The 6,433-nt window shown below is 35.9% G+C and overlaps 1 non-coding gene across 1 annotated transcript; it reads right to left on the reverse strand.

Annotated features, from left to right (window-relative positions):
- Window positions 1-2,411: 2,411 nt before the first annotated feature.
- On the reverse strand, window positions 2,412-2,518 carry LOC141698962 (small nucleolar RNA R71). Its single transcript, XR_012565456.1, has one exon. It is a non-coding gene; the product is annotated as a small nucleolar RNA R71 (small nucleolar RNA).
- Between the last annotated feature and the right edge of the window lie 3,915 nt (window positions 2,519-6,433).

Consider the following 6,433-nt stretch of genomic DNA (forward strand, 5'->3'; position numbering starts at 1 on the left):
TTACTTAAGGTTGTCAATTTGACTTAGTCTTGTTATTGTTCAGGCATGTCTTGCACAACAATATGATACATAATATTCGCAGTAGTATCATGTTGCTTCTAATGCTAGAAACAAGATACCGAAAATGATTTTTTAATGAAACCGCAATACCCTTATTATTCTTCTCCTAAAACTAGTTTAAAGGTAGAACGGCTCAACCGCAAGCCTTTAATTTTAATAATGCATGTTATTATTCTAAGTTTGCATTAAACTCACCTATATGTTCAAGTATTAACACGATGCCACCAGTAAAAGGTATACATCAAAGCATGTTGACACGAATATTGTTGAGTGGAATTTATGACACTTTATTACGCTCCGTAAAGCTTTGGATTGATGTTTTGCACTCAAGTTGTTAGTGTTTTTAACGTGTTTTTGTAGTGTTTTTGCATTTCTAGCATTTACTAGGTAACCAGGTGCTAATTTGGTGTTAGGATGGTGTTTAGAATAAAAGTTCATGAAAAGACCAGCTCTAATCAGCAAGAAAAGAAGAATTCAGAATTTATTCCAGAGAGTCGGCGCGCCCGCGCTGTGATAATGCGCGGCCGCGCCACGAGTCCAGAGATGCAGCGCGCCGCACTGGTCAAGGGCGCGGCCGTGCCAGGTCGAATACAGAAAATCCTGTTTCTCATGAAATTTTGATCCAGAAGACTTTTACTTTGCGTGGGTTGCTATATAAACATAACTTATGCTCGTTTTTCATAAGGAGATGTACCAGAGCTTAAGGAGAAGGCGTAAGAAGACCGTAGAGCACAAAAACAACTAAGGCGAAAAAGATCTAGTTTATTCTTATGATTCTTTGTTCTAAGTTGTAACTTTGGATGCTAGTTTTCTTATTCGTGAACCTTTACTCTTGTTTCATATTTGGTTTTATCAAGTATAAAGACTATATTTATTATACCATGCTTTCATTGGAACCCACGTTGATGATGAGTCCGATCATGGGCTAATTATTATCGTGGGGTTCTGAGGGATTTATTTATGGATTTCTTTAGTTAATTTGTTTCGATGCCTTAGTGTGTGGAGATTGTATAATAACCTAGTTTTGGTTGTGCTTATTCGTCTTATGAGCGTCGCGTACTTATAAGAAAGTGTGTTAATTTTTAATGAAGCGAAAGTGAATTTAAGGGTTTAGAACTTGCCATGCTAGCATATGTTCATGTATTTGTTATGCATGATTCAGAGGTAATTTTAACCATCTTACTTGCCCTATATAATCACGAGGGATAACTTGTGCATTAAACCGTTATGTTGTCAAATTCTATAGATATATAGGGTCTCAATATAATTGGTGTCTATTAAGCTTCTATCTCTTTTGTGGATGTCTGGTAGTATGGTATTCGCACAACGAAAGTTGGCGTTTATCAGTTTCGTGTTATCAAATTAGTGTCATCACCATTACATGATAAGGTTAAGAACGAAAAGGCTATTGAATGAAGTATTTAATGAAGTTAGAATCCCATGTTTGTGTCATATATTAATCAAATCTCTTTAATCTCTTAGTTTATGTTCTTTAGTATAATCTCTTAGTTAATCTTAGTATAAATAACAACAATTTGTTACTCGTCTTAGCATTGGATAATAACCATACTAGTGTTGCATAGATACATTGATTGAAGTTAACCTAAACCTATCCATGTGGGAACGAACTAGAATTTATTCTATATTACTTGCGATCACGTATACTTACGTAAAAATTAGCGCGTGTTTCAGCCCTAACAAGTTTTTGGCGCCGCTGCCGGGGATATCGGTGTTAATTTTTAGTTTATGTGTTTGTCACCATTGGTCGTTAAAGTTCAGTGACTCGGATATTGTTACTTACTTAACTCCTTGTCGTGTTTCAGGTACTCTAGCGAGCGTGTATGCAGATGCGTTCTCGGTCGCGTAAGAAGATACTGGATCAAGCTGAGAAAGAAGTTGTAGTCAAGGAGAAAGTTGAAGAAGAAATCTTAGTTGAGAAGGAAGAAGAAGCTCTTGTTGCAATGGGAGAACTAGAAGCGAATCCAAAGGCTTTGATGGACTACTCTCAACCGAAGATCGATGATATTTAGTCTAGCATTGTTCGACTAGCCATCTCGGCTAATACCTTTGAGATCAAGTCGAGCACGATTCAGATGATACAGAACTCAGTTAAATTTGGGGGTTCTCCGATAGAAGACCCCAACTTGCACATCAGAGATTTCATTGAGATCTATGACACTTTCAAGTTCAATGGAGTTTCAGAAGATGCTATTAAGTTGAGGCTTTTCCCATTCTCGCCGCGGGATAAAGCTAAGTGCTGGATACATTCTTTACCACCAGGGTCTATCACCAAATGGGAGGATCTTGCTTAGAAGTTCTTAACCAAGTTCTTTTCTATGGTGAAGACTGCTGCAATCAGAAATGCACTTACTCAATTTGCTCAACAATCTGGAGAATCTTTATGCGAGGCTTGGGATTGATATAAGGAGATGCTTAGGAAGTTTTCTCATCATGGGATGCCTGACTGGATAATCATTAACTGTTTCTATAATAGTTTGGGTGCTACTTCTAGACCCATGCTTGTTGTAGCATCAGGAGGAGCCTTGTGGGCTAAAAGATATGATGAAGCTTATGAATTAATTGAACTGATGGCTGCTAATGAATACCAGAATCCTACTCAGCGACTATTTCAGGGTAAGGTAGCAGGAATTTTGGAGTTAGATGCAGCTACTGTTATAGTTGCTCATCTTAAGGCTTTGACGATGAAGGTGGATTCTCTGTCAAATTATGGAGTTAATCAGATAACTAGTGTTTGTTAGCTTTGTGTTGGTGCCCATGTGACTGATCAGTGTGCCATTTCAAGTGAATCAGCTCAGTTCGTGAGCAACTTTCAGAAGTCACAGCAACTTGTACCAACCACCTATCATCCTAACAACCGCAATCATCCTAACTTTAGCTGGAGTAACACTCAGAATACGGTTCAGCAACCTTATCAGCAGTATCCAGCAAAACAGTACAACCTCCCTAGTTTTTAACAACCACAATATGCACCAAGGCAACAACTCCAGCTGCAACAGTCTAATGAAAAATATGAATTGGAGGAGTTGAGGCTCATGTGCAAGAGCCAAGCGGTTTCTATCAAGACCTTGGAAAATCAAATTGGACAAATTACCAATGCCTTGCTGAATCGTCAACCTGGTACACTTCCTAGTGACACTGAAGTACCAGGAAAGAAGGAAGCTAAAGAGCAGGTGAAAGCAATTACATTGAGGTCTAGGAAGGTTGCAAATCCCGAACACTCTCAAGTTTCGGATGAAGAAGCTGTGGCTGAGGAAGAAGTGCAGAAGGAAGTTGAAGTGGAACCAAGGAAGACTACTATTGAACACACTCCTCCTGAGGGTAATACAGGGGAGAAACATATCTATCCTCCATCTCTCTTCCCTAAGAGGCTGCAGAAGAAAAAGTTGGATAAGCAGTTTGTGGAGGTGTTCAAGAAAAAGCTGGATATGCCTTTTGAATATCTTGGAATGGAGGAGCTGAACAAATCTCCAAAGTTCCTCAAGCCATCTATTGAGGAAGCTCCTACACTTGAGTTTAAACCATTACATGAATACTTAAGTTATGCTTTTTTAGGTGATGCATCTACTTTTCCTGTTATTATTGCATCTGACCTTTCAGGTAGTGATGAGGAAAAACTCTTAAGAATTCTGAGAGAGTTCAAATCAGCAATTGGATGAACGATAGCAGATATTAAGGGAATCAACCCTTCTTATTGTATGCATAAAATTCTTCTTGAGGAAGGTAGCAAGCCTACTGTTTAGAAAAGAAGGCTAAATTCCAGCATGACGGAAGTTGTGAAGAAGGAAATTCTTAAGTGGCTGGTGAAAGGAATATGTCCTAAGTCCAATCATGAATTAGGATTTAGGAATAACTTCCTGTGTAATCTGTTTTGATTTCATTGATATTAATAAAAGACTTGTTTTATTTTTATTACGGGCTTTATCTATTTAAGTGTTTAAATAAGATATACCATAGTTTAGAGTAAAGCTTTTTATGGATTATGATGAGATCATAATAGTGAGACCTAAAAGATGATAACTCTAAACTTAAATAGTTCCTGGTCATAGGATTACTAACTGGTAATTAATAATCCGCAAAGATCGGTACATACTATGCTTGCTTCATTATGAAGGATGTCTGTTCTCATAGATATTTGTGTGGTGACACTATAGCTAGTATGTAGGTGCTTATTATAGAATAAGTTCACTGAACATGACTCGCACAGTTGAACAACTGATGGAGTTCACTCACGTGTCAGTAGTTGTTCACATAGTGATAGTTGTACAAGTATCCTTAGACTTGAGGTCATCATAGTCATCTTGTGTACACTGAACTATGCTTTGGTTTAGTTCTTAGTCTCTAGGGATAATTATTAGGGCTCTACTGGGTATAGGAATTTGTACACGAAGATAATGTATGATCAATAAAGGATCTACCCCTTCCAGTGAAGGAAGCGAATGTTCAAGGCTGATCCACTTATGCTAGTTCAGGAATCTCTGGCCAGAGTAAATGAAATTAGAAAGGAGTTTCTAATTTGCATAGAACTAAGCATAGTAAATGGTAAGCAAGTGATTGAATTAGATAGGCTTGACACGAGATCCATGCCTTGTATTTAATCGGGACATTGTAGGGTAGAAGGAGTTTATTGTACGATAACTATTCACTGAATAGGTTCTTGGTATTCTAAGCAGTGAATTCATATTATCCGGATAGTCGCGATATGCTGAGAAGTATCCCTCACGATGTAGAATAAATGTGATTAATTAATTAATCATATTTAATAAATTAGAGAATTTATATAAATAATGATAAAATAGTTTTATTATTATTTATTTCTACTACCGGCTTAATATTGAACCTACAGGGTCACACCATAAAAAGAGAATGATTTAATGGTGGAGGAATTAATTAATAATGGCTAATAATTATTTATTTATGAAATAAATAATTAATTGGCAAATTTAATAATTGATTAAATGAGATTTAATTGATTATAAATTAATTAAGAAAAGTTCTTAATATTATTAATTAAGGATTTAATTTTTGGAAATTAAATCAAGAGAGAGAATTATTTCTAAAGTGTTTAGAAAAAGGATTAATAATTAAAAGGTGTTTTAATTATTAATGAGAATAATAAATGGGATAATAATAATAATATTTATGGGAAAATTTCAGCTGAAAATTTTGCCTATAAATATACTATTATAGACCCTATTTTGATTCGAACCCCAAAACCCAAGAAGTTTGGAAAACCCAATTCTCTCCACATCCTTCCTCCTCCTTAACATCGTTTTCTTGGTGGATACCGGTGGAGTGCTTCACACTTGAGGAGCAACTGCTAAGGATCTCTGATCGTTGTCTCCGAATCTTTATAAAGGTTAGATTCGATCCCTCGAATTTTTATTCATGATCTATATGCTTTTATTTGGATTTTTCTATGTACGAAAGTGTTTTAGCATGCCCCCGCTGCGATTAAAATCCAACAATGGTATCAGAGCATAGGTTGTATACATATAGATCTGTGGTAAAAATTTCAGAATTTTATGTGCTTGTATGAATTAATTATGATTTTTACAAGTTATATCATGGATTAATTTTGTCTGATGAGAAATCGTTTCTCAGAATAATTTTGAATGTTGATCTGGGTTCTACAAGTGTTGTAGATCGTCTGGGTATTTTTTTTCATAATTTTATGATGTATATATTTTTTATTATGAATTTTTGAAGTTCTTATAATTAAATTCGTAATTAAATAATTATATATATATATATATGAATTGTATGTATGTATATATATGTCATCTGCATGCTGTGTTGTTTGTTGATTGCACGGTAAAGGTACATACAAAGAAACAGAAAAGATGTCAGGCTCGTTTTCCGAGAAAACAGGCGGCGACTGCTGCAAAAGAAAAAAAAATAAGGGTGTCGCGCATTCCGGGAATGCGTTACACACCTGTGGCGCATTCATGGAATGCGTTACACCTTTTAATTGGTTAAAAGGCTTGTAACGCATCACCGGAATGCGTTACAGGGCTTGTAACGCGTTCCTGTAATGCGTTACAGCCCGACTGTCCATATTAAAATTGATTTTCTGGGAGTTTCGTAACTCCGTTTTGGGCGTGCAATATATCGTTGGATTCGTTTTTCCGAGACGGATCTAATGGAGTGATCAATTTTAGTTTATATAAAAGTTTTGAACTGTTTATATTTCCATGAGGTGTTTTAAAGCTGTTTTTGACTGTTTTAATTGCTTTTAAATGCTTCATGTGATACATAGAGATGTATAATGCTTAGACTAATGTGCTAGATGATGTAACATGCCTACCTTGATGTTTATTCATGTTTATATATGTGATATATGCTTAGTTTATCA

Source organism: Apium graveolens, chromosome 11 (assembly GCF_009905375.1).
Source record: "Apium graveolens cultivar Ventura chromosome 11, ASM990537v1, whole genome shotgun sequence".
NCBI classification, from domain to species: domain Eukaryota; kingdom Viridiplantae; phylum Streptophyta; class Magnoliopsida; order Apiales; family Apiaceae; genus Apium; species Apium graveolens.